The sequence below is a fragment of the Neovison vison genome, chromosome 11 (genome assembly GCF_020171115.1).
Source record: "Neovison vison isolate M4711 chromosome 11, ASM_NN_V1, whole genome shotgun sequence".
NCBI lineage: Eukaryota > Metazoa > Chordata > Mammalia > Carnivora > Mustelidae > Neogale > Neogale vison.
Window position 1 is genome coordinate 74,745,383 of NC_058101.1, and position 17,386 is coordinate 74,762,768.

General features: G+C 34.8%; 1 pseudogene; it reads right to left on the reverse strand.

Annotated features, from left to right (window-relative positions):
• Positions 1 to 10,414: 10,414 nt before the first annotated feature.
• Positions 10,415 to 11,826, reverse strand: LOC122890252 (annotated as a pseudogene).
• Positions 11,827 to 17,386: the final 5,560 nt, after the last annotated feature.

Genomic DNA, 17,386 nt, shown 5'->3' on the forward strand with positions numbered 1-17,386 from the left:
AATTTTAAGAATGGATAAATTCTTCTCAGTTGATAGTTTCATTATGCCATCTGTTCAATCTATTTTTCAAACAATCTGTTTTAATACATTACTAAATATGTCTCCAAAACTCATACCCTACCCTCAGTGAGACAAAGGAGATTTCTTAGTATGAAAACAATTTTGTTACCACTTTATTAATTTAAATTCAGAATATAGCAATTAGCTTGGGCCTGGGAAAATTTATATTCTTACTACCTTTAAGTAAATAGCCAACAGTGTTTATTTACCACTTTGTTTTCACTGTTTGAAGAATCTTTTTCTGTTATATTTCATTTTCTGTGAGTATTCTATTTTTTGCACTAAGCAATAATATCTAAGTCACAGTTCTGCTTTCCAAATTTCACTGGAGAGGATGTTTTCAGAAAAGCTCTGACACTGGTACACTGGAACACGGGACAAAGAGATAAATCACGTTCCTTTCCTACATGAATCTGTGCCTAATGGAAATCCTGGGCAGCACATATCTTGAATTACTAGAATATGATCTCTCAAGAAACTCCCTCTGCTTTTATTTTCTGAGACAGGACTTAAGAAAATTAGTATCATTTCTTCCTTAAATGTTTGGTAAAATTCATCAGGGACTCTATCTGGCCCTGATATTTTCTTTTTGAGGAGGTTATTACTTACTGATTCAATTACTTTAAAAATATAGTCCTATTCATATTTTCTACTTATCATTGTGTTAATTTTGGCAGTTTTTGTCCTTCAAAGAATTGATCCTTTTAATTTAAGGTATCTAGTTTGTGGACATGGAGTGTCCATGATATCCCTTTTTTTATAATCTTTCTAGTGTCCACTGAATCTGTAGCAACAGCCTCTCTTTCATTTCTGATATCGACAATTTGTGTCTTATCCCTTTCTACTTGGAAAACCTGGTGGAAGTTCAAATTTCCTCACATATGATAGTCTGCTGACTCCAATCTTAGACCCTTTTTTATAGAAATATTTTGGAATTATATGGTTTAAATGAAGTATAAATATTAGTACTTAACAAACTTTCTGTCCCTTCCTTTTCCTCCCTTTCTTTTCTACTCATTACTTTCCCAGCTCCTTATAATTAGTCTTATTTATGCCTCCTCACTGAAGACACAATTCATTCAATTTCCTAAGATATTCATGGCTGACAATGCTTGTGCTCAAGCTCCTCTAGACCCTCCATTCAGTGGGGTTGGGAATTAGTCACGCTTTCAGAGACTGGTTTTCTTGCCTCCTGTCAGACTTCTTTTGTCATGAAATAATAAAATATGTTCTGCTATTTTAATATCAATTCCAAGCATCACTGTAAGCAGCAATTTCAATAGCTCAAATACTTTCAATAGCCTAGTCCAGGGTTACCTTTTATGAGTTCAACAAAGGAGAAATATGTACTTTTAGTGGGGTTTTATATTTATTCATCAATAGTGGAAGTGTAGAGGGGATTATGCTTTCTTTGCTTGTCTATGTGATTTAACCAAAGTCAAGCCACCTACTAGAATTCATGAGTCCCTTCAGGCCAGGGTAGTGTGGGCATTATAGGGACAGTGGACTCACTTCTGCAATTTAAACTTAATACAATACCTTTCATTTACCCATTCTATTTGGCATCTTGTAAATACAGAGTTTTTGTTCTTTTGTTTTTGTTTTAGGATTTTTCCTCCCCTACTTCTTTCCAAATTAACACCTGTGTTAAGAGGGAAAATTTCCAGCCTCCACTGCAAAGAGAAAGGCTTTAGATCCATGTATCTGTCCTTTTTCTGTTCTAATGGTCTTTGGTAATTTCTGTAACAAAGTATCATATTAAATACTAGGCCCCTTGCCAGCTTTAACTGGCTAGCTCTTGCTCAGAGGCACTGCTGGTCTTCTGTGATACAGTCACAATGTCTATTGTATTTATGGCTTAGGTCATCCCATCCCTACATTTTCAGTCACTTTACCCATTCCTGCAGTAAAGGACCCTTACAATGGCAGGTCCACTGACTCTCTCTGTCTCCTAGAGGGACCACACAGGAAAAGCTCTAATCTAAATTACAGGGGCTTAGAAAATAATGGACATAATCCCTGGTGGCACATGTCTCTGTTGTGTCTGCTCCAGATTAATGTAAAAACACATTAAAAACCAGTCTTCTCACAGAATCCAAAATGACAATTGGGAAAATATCTACTGTCCTATTTCATTCAGGCAGCCATCGCAAAATATCATAGGTTGTGTTTAAGTAACAATGTATTTCCTCACCATTCTGAGACTGGAAGTCCAAGATCAGGGTATCCAATCCAAGGTTGATTTCTCCTGAAGCCTCTTTCCTTAACTTATAAATCGTCTCCCTTTTGCTGCCTCTAGATTGTGGTAGATGGTTTTTCCCCTGTGTAAGTGCGCACCTGGTGTCTGTGTGTCCAAATTTTCTCTTCTTATAAAGTCACCAGTGAGATTGGTGCCACCCTAATGATCTCATTTTAGTTTAAATGTCTCTTTAAAGGTCTCCTGTTCAGATAGGTCACATACTGAAGTACTGATTAGGACTTGTATATGAACTTGGGGGAACACAATGTAGCGCTTAACATCTATGTATGTATGTATCTACCGATCATCTATCTATCATCTACCAATCCCTCCATCCACCTATCATCTATCTAATCACTTCTATTCTATCCCAACTACGGGTGTTTTTATCTAAAAAGCAACTTTTCCTTTCCCCTACCCCCATTCTTTTCCTTGTCTTACTCTAACACACTAGATTTTTAAAAATCCCCATTTTCCTCTTCTTGATTTCCTGTGTCATACAGCCTCCTCTTTCTAGTCACTAGACAGAAGAATTTAAAATATATACTGACAATATTATTGTACTTATGTATCTCACAAATAAAATACCATATATATTAAAACATATACATTTATACTTATATATAATAGTCCTTGTATTTATAAGATATTTCTGATACTTTTTGAAATAATATAAATAGTGGAAAACAAATATATTAGCAATCTACAAAACATAGTAAACTGCAGATATAAATTATAAGTAAGCAAGAAAGTGGTATTTTAAAACTTTTTGGTGCTTTTAACCTTTTTAAATCCCCAACAATTCTTTGCTTTATAATATGAAAAAACACGATAGATTATATCAAATAATTCTTCAAATCTCAAGAGGAATTACACATTTTCCCATTGAGTAGATAAATGTTCATCTTAATCTCCTGGGTATGGTTTCCTATCATAATCTCCACTTTTCCTACATCTCAATGGTATCTTTAAACATAGTTTAAAGTTTTTAATATACTGTGAATTTCAGTAATTGAGTTTGCCTCAAACACTGAATTACATTATGTGAGAGTATGTACAAGGAGGATTAAAAATAACAAAGAGGATTTTAAATACATAAAGCTATCAGATCTAACTCTACCTCAGAATTTTCATCTTTATTGTTAAGTTGTTAATATTGTGCAAATGCCTTAAACTGAGTGTAGCTTAATAAGAAAAATATTCTCATCCTGTTAAGGATAAAATTAATTCAGCTTAAATCATAGCAGATTCATTTAAATAAGAATAATTTTTACTATAAACTTAGAGAAAATACAGTTTCAAAATGGGTAAGGTTTGGAATTCAGACTAATAGTAAAAGAAATCAAAAAGACTTCACCCAAGAAGACAGATTGAAGACACAGCAATCATCCAAATCGCAGTAAAAATTTCTATGTAAAACATTTTTAATATCATATTATCAAACATTCCTAGAATTTACATAACAATTTAAATGTACCTAAACCAGAAAAGATGCAAAATCATACAGATTACTTATTCTTTACCCATTTCTAAAATACAGAGTTGTCATAATTGGGTAGTGGGACTCAAATAAGTCGATCACAGTAGGTAGTTTAACAAAAGATAAGAGTTTTCAGCATCTTATTAATGACCAACAAGGAATCCTTTGTGCTAAGGTGTGTTATATGCAACTCTTATTGCAGCAGAGATTTATATCAATAGATAGATAAATAAATAGGCAGATAATGGATAAGTAGGTAAGTAGGCAGTAAAACATAGGTAGGTAACAAATGGTTAGATAGATAAATATGTAAGAAAAAACTGAAGAAATATATTCTTTGAAGATGTCTTAGGAATCAGTATTTAAAAATCCTAAACATTTAAATGTGTGAAAGGGATAAGGGGAAATAGCCAGGTACTGATTTTTGTTCCCCCATGTTTGGAAATTAGTATAGTTTTCACTCTTGTAGAAAGATTAGAATGAGTATATAAAGACTAAAATTGGTCACAATAACATTTCCAGAGACCTGTTTCTCAAGTCCCTAGTTCTGTTAAGAATACTTTCTTTCAAGTAATTTTTTTCCGATAATGTGAGGGCTATTAATTTATATATGACCACTTTCCCCTAAATTTATCATTTCTTTTTTCACAGAACTACTAGTAGTTTCCTTAATCACATAGCACTTTTTTTAATAGTGAAATAAATGGGTTTTATATTTTCTGATGGAATAGCTAGCATCCATAAAAAAAGGCAAGGAAAGAATGTCTGTCTACTGTTCCTTTGGGGCAAATACACAGATTGTCGCTAGCAAACATGTGCTCTCCAGGCTTCCTGAAATATTGATTGCAGTAATGGGTTTTTAACTGATGTGTCATTTTTCCAGAAGACAAATTAAAGATCTCAAGAACAAGACTGACTAATCTCTGTATAGGTGTTCTGGAGACTACTGTTGGGAGGTGTCTTATGGCAAGAAGAAAACTTCAGAGGAGTATAGAGGTCTTCCAAATCTTATTAAAGCAGGGACTTTAGCAATCAGTTGTACTCCTCAACACCATATCCTGGGAAATTCCCTGGTTGCTGCCTCCTCTACTTTCAAGCTAAATCCAACAATTCACACTCCTCTTTATCTCTTTCCCAATCTTGCATTTATTTAGTAGAGCCTACATGCCCAGCATGAGGTTTTTTTCCCCCTCCCCTTCATCTCTTAAAACTACTTTCCATTTTCTCTTAAAACATGATTTTATAAAATGTGTTGTTATATTAAGACTTTATTTTATTCAGAGCAGTTTTAGGTTCCCCCAAATTGAAGAAAATGCACAGAGGTTTCCCATACAATCCCTGCCCCACACATGTACAGCCTCTCCCATTATCAATATCCCTCATGTGTGGCACATTTGTTATAACTGGTGAACCTACATTGACATATCATAATCACCCAAAGCTCTTGTTTACATTTTGATTCATTCTTGTTGTTGTATATGTTAGCTACGGATTTGGGTAAGTGTATAATACCATGTATCCATTATTATGATATAAAACAGAGCATTTTCACTGCCCTAAAATCCTCTCTGCTCCACCTATTCATCCTTCTCTTCCCTCTGCCCACCTGCAACCCCTAATCTTTTTTATTGTCTCCATTGTATTTGCCTTTTCCAGAATTTCAGAGCTGGAATCATGCTCCTTTATAAAAAATCAATCAACTATATTATGTGGGTCTCCTTCTGTCTCTCTATTTTATTCCAATGATCAATTTCCTGTTCTTTTTTTCCACCAATTTCATGCTTCTTTAAGTACTGCAGATTATAGAAAGCCTTGAAAGTCAGGTAGTGTCATTCTTTAACTTTGTTCTTCAATATGTTATTGGCTATTCTGAGTCTTTGACTCCCCATATGAACTTTAGAATTAGTTCGTCCATATCCACAAAATTACTTACTGAGATTTTTGACTGGGATTGAATTGAAACTATAGATCATGACGGGAAGAGTGAACATACTGACAATATGGAGTCTTCCTGTACAAAACATGAACCATCTCTGCATTTATTTAGTTTTTCTTTTATATTGTTCACCAGCGCTTTATAGTTTTCCTCATATGAATCTTATACAAATTCTGTTAGACTTATAACTACTTCATTTTTTGAGTGCAAATGTAAATGGCATTGTGTTTTTATTTTCAAATTGTACTCATTCAACTACCTGTTCTAACCGGTAGTTAAACTGTTGTTTAACTACTACTACTATGTATCTACTTGCTGATAGATAGGAAAGTAATTGGCTTTTGTACAGTAAGGTATACTCTCCAACATTATTATAATCACTTCTTAGTTTTAGGAATTTTTTGCCAATTATTTCAGCTTTTTTACCAGATTACATGTCCTCTACAAAAATAATCTCATTTTTTCCTTTCTAATCTATATATCCTGTATTTCCTTTTCCTGTTTACTGAATTAGCTAAAACTTCCAGAATAAGATTTTAAAAGAAAGGTGAAAGGAGACCTCCTTACCTTGTTCTGACCTTAATGGCACATTTTTGAATTTGTCATTAAGTATGATGTTAGCTGCAGTGTTTTGTTTTGTTTTTTAAGATTTTATTTACTTATTTGTCAGAGATATAGAGAGAGTACAGGCAGGCAGAGTGGCAGGCAGAGGCAGAAGGAGAAGCAGGCTCCCTGTAGAGCAAGGAGTCTGATGTGGGATTCCATCTCAGGACCCTGGGATCATGACCTGAGTTGAAGGCAGCTGCTTAACGGACCCAGGCATCCCAGCTGCAGTGTTTTTGTAGATACTCCTTACTAAGCTGAGGATGTTTGGCTCTATTTCTAGTTTACTGAGTTTTTTTTTTTTGTTGTTGTTATTGTTGTTTTGTTTTGTTTTGTTTTTTAAATAAATGGTGGTTGAATTTTAGCAAATACTTCTTCTGCATCTATTGATATGATCATGTGATTTTGCTTTTTTGGCTCACTGACGGATTGAATTAATTGGCTTTTGAACTTGTAAACCTGCCTTGCATACCTGGGATAAATCCCATTTGGTTGTGGTGTATAATTATTTTTATACATTGTTAGATCCAACTAATATTTTGTTGAGGCATCTTGATCATAATAGATATTGGTCTGTAGTTCTCTTGTAGTAACTTTGTTGGGTTTTTTTATAGGTGATGCTGGTCACAAAGAATGATTTAGGAAGTACTCCCTTTACTTCCATTCTCCAAAAAACATTGTATAGAATTGATATGACTTGTTCCTTAAGTTTGTTTTAAAGATTTTATTTATTTATTTGAGACACAGAGAGCACAAGCAAATGAAGCAGCAGGCAGAGAAAGAGGGAGAAACAGGCTCCCTGCTGCGTAGGGAGCCCAGTGTAGGCCTTGATCCCAGGACCCTGGGATCATGACTTGAGTTGCAGGCTGACGTTTAACCTACTGAGTCACACAGGTGCCCCATTCCTTGAGTTTTTGGTGTAATTCATCAGTGAAACCACGTGGGCCTGGTGCATCCATTTTAGAAGGTTGTTAAATATTAATTCAATTTCTTCAATAGATATAGGGCTATTCAGATCATCTATTTTTCTTGTGCAAATTTTGGCAAATTATATCTCTTTAATGGGATTGGCCAAAGGTGCATGTGTGCTGAGTTGGTTAATTTTCTGCCTCCGGCTCAGATCATGATCCTGGAGTCCCAGGACCAAGTCCCACATGAGGCTCTGCTTAGGGGGGAGTCTGTTTCTCCATCTAATCCTCTCTCCTGTCATGATCACTCTCTTTCTCAAATAAATAAATAAAATCTTTAAAAAAATAAAGACATTGGCTTATTCATCTAGGTTGCCAATCTTCTAGATGTAGTGTTGTTCATAGTATCCCTTTATTATACTTTAAATGTTTATGGGGTCTGTAGTGATGTCGCTTCTTTCTTTCTGATATTTACAATTTGTGTGCTTCTTTTTTCTTTTAGCCTGGCTAAAGACTTATCAATTTATTTTATTTTTCAAAGAAACAGTTTTGGGGTTTGTTAATTTAATCTACTGATTTCCTGTTTTAAATTCTATTGATTTCTGCTCTAATTATTAGCATTTATTTTCTTCTTCCCTATACACACTGCTCTAGCTGCATCCCACAAGCTAAATAAGTAAAGCTGATAAATTCTTTATTCATTTTTATTTAGAAAAAAATAAACTTTTTAAATTTTGCTTGAGATTTCTTCTTTGAGCTATATATTAAAGGGACACTTGGCTGATATTGCAGGTTCAGTTCCAGATCACTGCAATAAAGCAAATCTCACAAAAAGTGAGTCAAATGAAGTTTTTAGTTTCCCAGTGTATATAAAAGCTGTGTTTATGCCATATTATAGTCTATTAAGTGTGCAACAACGGTATGTCTAAAAAAGTACATACGTTAATTAAAAAATAATTTTTTTGCTAAAAAGTGCTAACCCTCTGAGCATTCAGTGAGTCATAATCACTGATAACAGATCATCATAACAAATATAATAATAATGAAAATGTTTAAAATACTGTAAAAATTATGAAAATTGGATAGAGAGACATGTAGTAAGCAAATGGTGTTGGAAAAATAACACTCATAGACTTGCTTGATGGAGAGTTGTCACACACCTTCATTTTGTAAAAAAATGCATTATCTATGAAGTTCAATAAAATAAAGCAGAATAAAATGATGTATGTCTACATTTAGAAGTGTGCTAGTTAGTCTCCACATTTTGTGGGATTTTCCTGTTATTTATTATTGGTTTCTATTTTAATTCCATTTGATCTGAGAGTAGATGTGGTAGGATTTATTTTCTTTTAAATTTTAAATTTGTGTTTTATGGACAAAAATGTGGTTGACACTGATCAATGTGAAGCTTGAAAAGAATGTTTTTAATGATGTTGTAGGATTTAGTCTATAGATGTCAATTACAATCAGCTGATTAATGGTACTGTGATTAACTATGCCCTTACTAATATTCTGGGTGCTGGATCTGTCCATTTCTGAGAGAGGGCTCTGGAAGTCTCCAGCTAAAATAGTGGATTCATCTATTTTTCTTTGTAGTTCTATTAGTTTTTGCCTCCCACAGTTTGATGCTCTCTTGTTAGACATATACACATTAAGAATTGTTATGTCTTCTTGGGGGAATTGACCTCTTTGTAATTACATAATGTCTTCTTTAACTGTAACAAATTTATCTTTGAAATCTGCTGTCTGAAATTAATGTACCTATTTCAGCTTTCTTTTGCTATGTATTAGCATAGTATATTTTCTCCATCCACTTACTTTTAATTTATATGCCTCTTTATATTTAAAATATTTTTCTTGTTGACATAATGCAATTGGGTTCTTTCTTTTTATTATTCACTCTAAGAATCTTTCCCATTTAAATGGTGGATTTGGACTATTGTTTTGCAGTGATTATTGATATATTTAGGCTCATATCTACCATACTTGTTATCGTTTTTTTATTTGATGCTCTTATATTGTTTCTATTCTTATCTTCCACTCTTTTTCTCCCTTTTGTGGTTTTAAATAAGGATTTTATAGAATTCCATTTTTTCTCATTTCTTGGAATATAGCACATATTTTTTGTGTTTGCCTGAAGATTTGCAATAAATAATTTACAGTTAAATTAAGTCCACTTTCAAATGACAGTATACCACTTCATCAGTAGTGTGAGTATGCTATTATAAAATAAACCTAATTCTTTCTTCTTGTTCTTTGTATCATTGCTGTAATTCTTTTCACTTATAAAGAAGCTAGACAGCATATATGGTATATGCATAAGCATACACACTGGAATACATTATTGGTGTTATTATTTTGAAAAATTTATTTGTTGAATCAATTAAGCATAAGAAAAAAGTTTTTATTTTATTCTCACTCATTCCTTTTTTGATTCTCTTCCTTTATGTAGATCTGGGTTTCTGACCCATATTATTTTCATTTTCTCTAAAAAAATTTTTTAGAGACAATACCTCTCCACATTATTCAGATTCTGAATTATCTTTCCATAATTAAGTTAATTTATGTACACTGGCTTGTACTTCACAGAAAAGAATCTATCTTTAGGTTACATATAGGAATGGATATAATTTGCAAATGTTACAAAGTTAGTTCTAAATCTCAGATAATCTCTCCCACAAATTGCAAATACTCACTTACTATTCAATGAAAAAAAAGACCAGGGGCGCCTGGGTGGCTCAGTGGGTTAGGCCGTTGCCTTCAGCTCAGGTCATGATCTCAGGGTCCTGGGATCGAGTCCCGCATCGGGCTCTCTGCTCAGCAGGGAGCCTGCTTCCCTTCCTCTCTCTCTCTGCCTGCCTCTCCGTCTACTTGTGATTTCTCTCTGTCAAATAAATAAATAAAATCTTTAAAAATAAATAAATAAATAAAGACCAAAACCAAATGTTTAGGCCTATCACTGTTTGAGATTCTGGTAGCTAACTAATCCCTGAAAGAGCAGTAAGCCATGATTATTGGAAAGCTCAGAACACTAGCCAGCCTTAATTGCAAAACATTTAACAGAGGGCCACAAATTTTGTTTTCCTAAGAAGAGCTAGAATTTATAGGTATCATTTGGTAATGAATTGAAATGGCATTACTTAGTATGAGTGTTGCACAGAAACTCCAGGTCACCTCTTCCTGAACCATTATTTTGCATAAGCTTCCACTATCATAGCATGGTCCTGCTCTCCAGGTTTATAGGCAGTCACTAAGGAATACTAGCCTCTTTCCTTCTGTAATTTGTTGGCATGTCCATGACCATCCTGCAGCCAGTGGCTCCAAATAGGTATTTCAGGGACAGCCATACACCCCAATTGTTAAACTTCTTTAAAGTAGGCAATCCAATCTTGTTTTTTCTAACCATGTATTTTTGTGCAAACACATTGGAATCCATGGCTTTCAAATTAGTCAAAATCTGACCTGAGAAAACTTGCTGAAATTCAAAAGCATCAATATCAGTTAATCCTGCCTTCTCTAGAACGTCTGGAATAGCATATGTTGTTTGAATAAAAGTTGATCTTTTGGATCCTGAGATACTTACACAAAATCCCTAAAAAATGACCTCCATTTATAACCCATGGCCAGAGCTTTTTCATCTGCCATAATCAACACTGCTGATTCACCATCGGTCAGGAAAAAAGAGTTTGCAGCTGTCGTTATACCACAGGGCTTGATGAATACAGGTTTTTGTTTGGCCATCTGCTCCAGGCAGAAAGGATGAGCATAATTATCTTTGGTAACTGTATCTTTTCTTGGTACTTTTTAGGATACAACATGGGAAAGGAGTCCTTCACCCTGTGTCTTTAGGGTCAGGCTGTGGAAACAAAGTACATACTCAGAAAAAGCCAAGGCAGTGACCAGTTGGTATGCAGAGTGACCATCGTCTCACCAGAGGGTGCTCAAGTGGTGAGAAATTCAATCTGAATTTAGAGGTTAAAGACAGTGACTGACCCAGAGTCTTGGCCTTACTGAGATCAAGAATCATTTTCCTCACCTTGCTTGAATGACAAATAGAGATGTCCAACTCTACACCACCTCCCACAACTGAATCACACTGGCCAGAAACAATCAAGCCAACATCTATGGCCCTGGCTTAGCTGACAGAGATGCAAGCTAGTATGAGCAGGATTCTTGTCAAAGAAGCCAGCTCCAAGGGCAGCCTCTCTACCACATTGCTTGTTTTCACTTCTTGTATAATTGTGCCAAAGATGATATCATCAACAACTTGGTTTGGAACACTGGTATGATGCATCAAACCCAAAAGTGCTCTTCTAGCCTAATCATGCAGCATCACATCTTTATGTGAAGTGCCTGGTAGCAAAGGAGTGCAAACAAAATCCACCACCAGGTATTCTTTATACGTATTGGGGTTTGACTAAAGTCGTCTTGGATATGGATGCCTGGGGCAGCTCATAGCTGGGAGGAACAGCTCAGAGTTCCTGAAGAAAATGTTAGGGCTTTTTTTTTTTTTTTTTTTTTTTTTAAAGTAGGAAAATTTTTGAATGTGTAAGTCAAGATGGAAGTAATATTGAAATCCTCTCACCTTAGTTTCCGCCATCCAGGGTCCTGCTGGGGTAAAGGTCCAGAGCCCAGTGACAGGACTCAAAAGGACCAAGAGCCTGTTGGCCTAAAAAGGACACCTCCCACCCGCCAGAGTCTTCTAGGGTTCTGGGTCCTTGAGGGCTGCCCTTTGACTGCCTGTCTAAAAACTTCAGCATCCCTCCACAGGCTTCCTTCCTTCCACTGGAGAAAGAGTCCTTTAGGCCGTGTTACCCGGAAAGGAGGAGCAGGATGAAGAGGTCGGCGAACCACTTGACATCAGGGGTTTTAGTCAGGAAGTGCTCCGGAGCCTGGCTGTACTGTGCGGCCGGACAAAAACCCTCTGTGGGCAGCCTCAACTTGAGGCGTTTGAACTCCCGTGCTCTTTGGGTGGAACTAGTCAGCTTCTTCAGCGTCTCAAGGATGCTCCTCTGCTCAGGGGAGGCCGGCTGAGGGCACCCCAGAGTCCTGGGCAGAAGGCCTGTGGAGACCCAGGGGTCCCCAAACCATGCCCCTTGTGTAAACAACTGGCTAACGTTTCTTGCCAGACAAATCTCCTGGCCACTATTGCTGTCAGCTTTTGTTTGTGTGAGCAAGTGTTTATTTCTCCTTCACCTTTGAAGGATAATTCCATAGGGTACAGAATTCTAGTTTGGTAGGTGTTTTTTTGTTTGTTTTGTTTTGTTTTCTCCTTTAAACATTTAAAACTTTCACTCTATTCTGTTCTTGCATGGTTTTTGAGAGGTTGGATGTAATTTTCATCTTTGTTCCCCTTTGGGTGAGGTGCTTTTTTGTTTCCTAGGACTTCATTCAGGATTTTTTTCTTTACCTTTGATTTTCTGTAGATTGAAAATGATGTGCCTGGGTATAGGTGTTTTGTTTGTCTGTTTTTGTTTTTGGCATTTATCCTAATTGATTTTCTCTGAAACTGTAGATCTGTGGGTTGGTATCCAACATTAATATGGGGAGATTCTCAGTCATTCCTGTTTCTTCTTTTCCTTTTTTCCTAAAGTTTTAGTTAGCAAGTTTCCTGGAGTATGTAAAAATGGTTCCTGCCTTCCTCTATTCCCCCCAAAGAACACCCAGATAATTTTTCTCTGGTATTTACTATGAAAGCCTGATAGACTTCACTGAAGTGAACCTTGACAGAGTTGTGGAGGCCCTTCTCATGACTGGGGTCCCTGGGAGCTTTGAAGTCTCAGACTTGTGCACACCGAGTCTCCAGCAATTCTTCAGTTATAGTTCCAGTTTCCTACCTCTCCCTTCCCACTGAGGTTCTCATGGTAGTTTCATCTCAGTATCCTAAGATTCCTTGTGTTCTGTCTGGGGGGCAGTGGTTTACCCTATGCCCTCCCCTCTTTTAGGGATTAAGGAACAGTTTATTTTTCAGTTTGTTTATCCTTTTAGTTCATAGAACAGCATGACAACTTTTAAGATTGTTATTTACAGAACAAGAAACTGGACCTAAATATGTCAGTTTAACATATAATCACTTGCTCATGATTTAATACCTATATAACAAGATCTGCATCCCTTCCTTGCGAGAGATATTGTGGCGCTGCACCAATATTTCCTAAGCCAGAAGTCTAAAGTCATTCTGGACACTCAGTCCTCCTATTTCCTGTCTCATAAGAGAACAGAAAGCACTAGGAGAAATTGGTTTTTAGGGTTTTTCTTTCTCTGCTTCCAGCTGTGAAACAATGACCTTTACCCTTTTCTCCGTTTTTATGGTCTGCTTAGAAACTGAGTATATAAATATCTCTTGTTCTCAGAAGCTCACTGGTGAATAGCTTAACGTGTGTGTGTGTGTGTGTGTGTGTGTGTGTGTGTGTATGGAGTGGAGAGGGGCATAGAGCAGGAAGGTTAAGTTATTCTTGTATTATAAATCTTTACACTTGATTCTCAGCTCTCGACCCCTTGCTACTCTTAAAATTATGGATCAGATTAATAACAATTATTTTTTTCTCTTATCTTTAAATAGCTTAGAAGTAGACTTTTTAAATAATGAAAGGTTGAACTGCTTTTTCATTGGGGGCAAGACAAAGGTGAGAAGAGAGAAATTCTGAGCACGTTTGTTTAGTCAAACTTAATGATTCTGTGATTTCACAAAGGTCAAAACCTATAGTCTCCATGAAACAATGCCTCAAAATATTATAACAAAGCCTGTCATAGTCTGCTATTTTGTTGTCTCAAAGTGTACTAAAAAGTAGTTAGGATCAGGTACCAATTACTAAAGAAAGCTTGTTTGTTAAAGAATAGGTAAATAGTTTAGTCTATTTACATGATGGTGGTGAATAAGTATAACATCACTATATATAGCTAGAACAATCATTTAATTTTGGTGTTGTAGAATATATTTCTTGTTTTCATTGTGAAAGTTTAATTTTTAAAACAATTTTTTGCATATCTTTTTGTCTCTTCTAGAGAAATTAAACATTATTGTTTCTGCCTTATTGATTTGCAAAAAGTAGTCCTAGCCAATAGCTCTGCACACTCACCAGTGTCCTGTCTATTATTTGCTAGACTTCAGGGATCATTTTATGCATTTATCACCCTGTAGTGTTATTCAGCATAATGCTATGACAATATTTGTATAGCATACAGAGACCTAAAGAACCCTAGGTGGTGTTTTTCACTCTGATTGATTTGGGGTATATAATGGCTCTTCAATGGATAAAAAACAAGAAAGTAATTTTGCTTAATCAAATAGCTTAGTGATCCCTATCTTTCTTTTTTTTTTATATATTTCTTTATAGGAAAAGAAAGGAAGTTCAGGGGATTTTTCAGTGATATCTATTCACTTAATCCTTTACCAAATAAGCTTCTAAAAATCAAGGAACTGATTCTTCCCCCTCCCAGTACACACTTTTTATTTAAACACATGTCAATAAGTTACTCTAACAGAAAAAAACAATGTGAACTCAAGTATAGAAAGATGTATATATGTGTGATCCTTGTCTAGATGCATAGGATCATAATTTAGAAAATAGAAATGATACTGCATATTGAAGTTATACATTATAACTTCACTGAGCTAAATACCAGAAACATTTTCATATTTTCATTAAAATGCCTGCTACCATACAGCATTACTATGAAGCTGTTTTAAAATTTATTAAGTTAAGCTATTGTTGAACTATATGCTATTTCTAAATTCTCATAATCACAACAGTGTTTCAGTGAATGTCATTTTATTTAATTTTATTACTAACTTCTTAGGAATAAAGTTATAGAAGAGAGATTTTTGCCAATGAGTCATTTTATATTTTTTGGCACAGTCACCAGTCTTGTTATTAACATTGTATTTGATAATTATTTTTGCAAAAGACAAATATAACAATGATGTTCTCATTTGAATTATTTTTATTAAATTCAAAAAAAATAAATTTAATATGGTTAGATGTTATATTTTTATCCATTTAAGTTTTGTATACTTGGGGCACCTAGTTGGCTCAGTGGATTAAGCCTCTGCCTTTACCTCAGGTCATGATCTCAAGGCCCTGGGATGGAGGCTTCTGTCAAGCTCTCTGCTTGACCAGGAGCTTGCTTCCCGCTCTCTCTCTGCCTGACTCTCTGCCTACTTGTGATCTCTCTCCCTCTCTGTCAAATAAATAAATAAAATATTCAAAAAAATATTTATATATTCATTACCTTTCCCCAGTTTCAACTGGAACATTCATTATCTTGTTTTGTTTTTTAACATTTTTATTTATCTATTTATTTGACAGAGAGAGAGAGGGAGGGAGAGCTAATGGGGGGAGCAGCAGCCAGAGGAGAGGGAGAAGCAGGCTCCCCACTGAGAAGGGAGCTTGATCCGGGTCTCAATTCCAGGACCCTGAGATCATGACCCGAGCTAAAGGCAGCTGCTTAACCAACTGAGCCACCCAGGCACCCCTCATTCATTGTTTTTATATAACTTCAATTATTTTCATAGTCTGCTAGATATGAGACAAGTAGTATCCTTCATATTCCTTTTGCTTTTTATTCTTCTGTTAAATTTTATTTCACACTGAAAACTTAACATATTGATTTCTATCAACTATTTTTAATAGTACACTTTTATTAACATTTAATTTGATAGCCCCTTTCTGTCCCAAGACCGAGTACATGCATATTGTAATTTATATTTTCTGTTGTTTACCTTTAGAGTTATTTCTTTTATTTTTAAATTTTGCCCCTTTAAAATGTTTGAAATGTACACTGCTGTATAATGTAAGGTAGAGCTTATTTTGAAAGTTCATTTGTCTGTTTTTTTTCTAGTAATTTCAAAGACTCCCTTGATTAATCTTTAATTATAAATATATATTTACTTTTTTCTACCAAATTAATGCTTTCAAATTATTTTATAAAATCTCTTTGCATTTTTAATGGAATATTATTAAATATTTACATTTTTATGGTAATTATTATCTTTGTCTTTTTTTATATTATCAAATCTTTTATATTTCAGTAAAATTTATATAAGAATTTTCTAGCTTTTTTGTTTTTTAAAGTTGTATTATAAACTTTATATTTTTATATCCAGGGTAGAATCTGTATTTTCCATTTGTTTGATTATGCCATATTATTTTCCACTTATTTTGATATAGAATATTATTTTTCCTCATTTGTCATTGATGTCATTAATTATATAAAGTTACTTTTGAATTGTTACCTAACCTTGTTTTCCTGTAATAAACTAAAGTTGATTACATTTAATAAGATATATGATATGGATTTAATTCTTTATAAGATTTCTACTTGAATTTTAATAAATTCGTGTAAGTTGTAGATTTCATATTATGATAATATTTTCCAGGTTTGATATCAATTTTGAACATAATATGAAAAGCTTTTTGTTTTTTCTAAGTTGTGCTTATGAAATGTTAATTAAATGTTTCTTTAAGGGGAGCCTGGGTGGATAAGTCGGCTAAGTGTCTGCCTTTGGTTCAGGTCATGATCCTAGGGTCCTGGGATTGGGCCCTACATTGAGTTCATTGCTCAGTGGGGAGCCTGTTTCTCCCTCTCTCTGCTTGCTGCTCCCTCTGCCTGTGCTCATTCTATCTCTCCGTCAAATAAATGAATAAAATCTTTTAAAAATGAGTAAATAAATAAATAGATAAATGTTTCTTCAGATGTTGAAATAGTTTGCTTTGGGGTACCTGGGGGGCTCATTGGTTAAATAGCTGCTTCAGCTCAAGTCATGATCCCGTGGTCCTGAGACGATGTCCCACATCAGGCTCCCTGCTCCCTGGGGAGTCTGCTTCTGCTTTTCCCTCTCCATCTGCCCCTCCCTACTTGTGCTCTCTCTCCCATTCATTCTCTCTCTTAAATAAATAAATAAAATCTTAAAAGGAATGTTGAAGTAGTATGTTTTTAAAATTGGCTGGTAATCACCTTTAATTTTAATAATATTTCTAAAAACTTACTCCTAATTTTATTATTTCTTATTCTATTTATTTTTTAAGCTCTCCTTGAGACAATATAATTTATTGATTTCCATCTTATATAAAACAACCCACTCTTTTCAGCATTTATTAGTATATAATTATGAAGAAAACTTATTCTTAATTGAAACTACTTATAATTCTGTCAGGCCC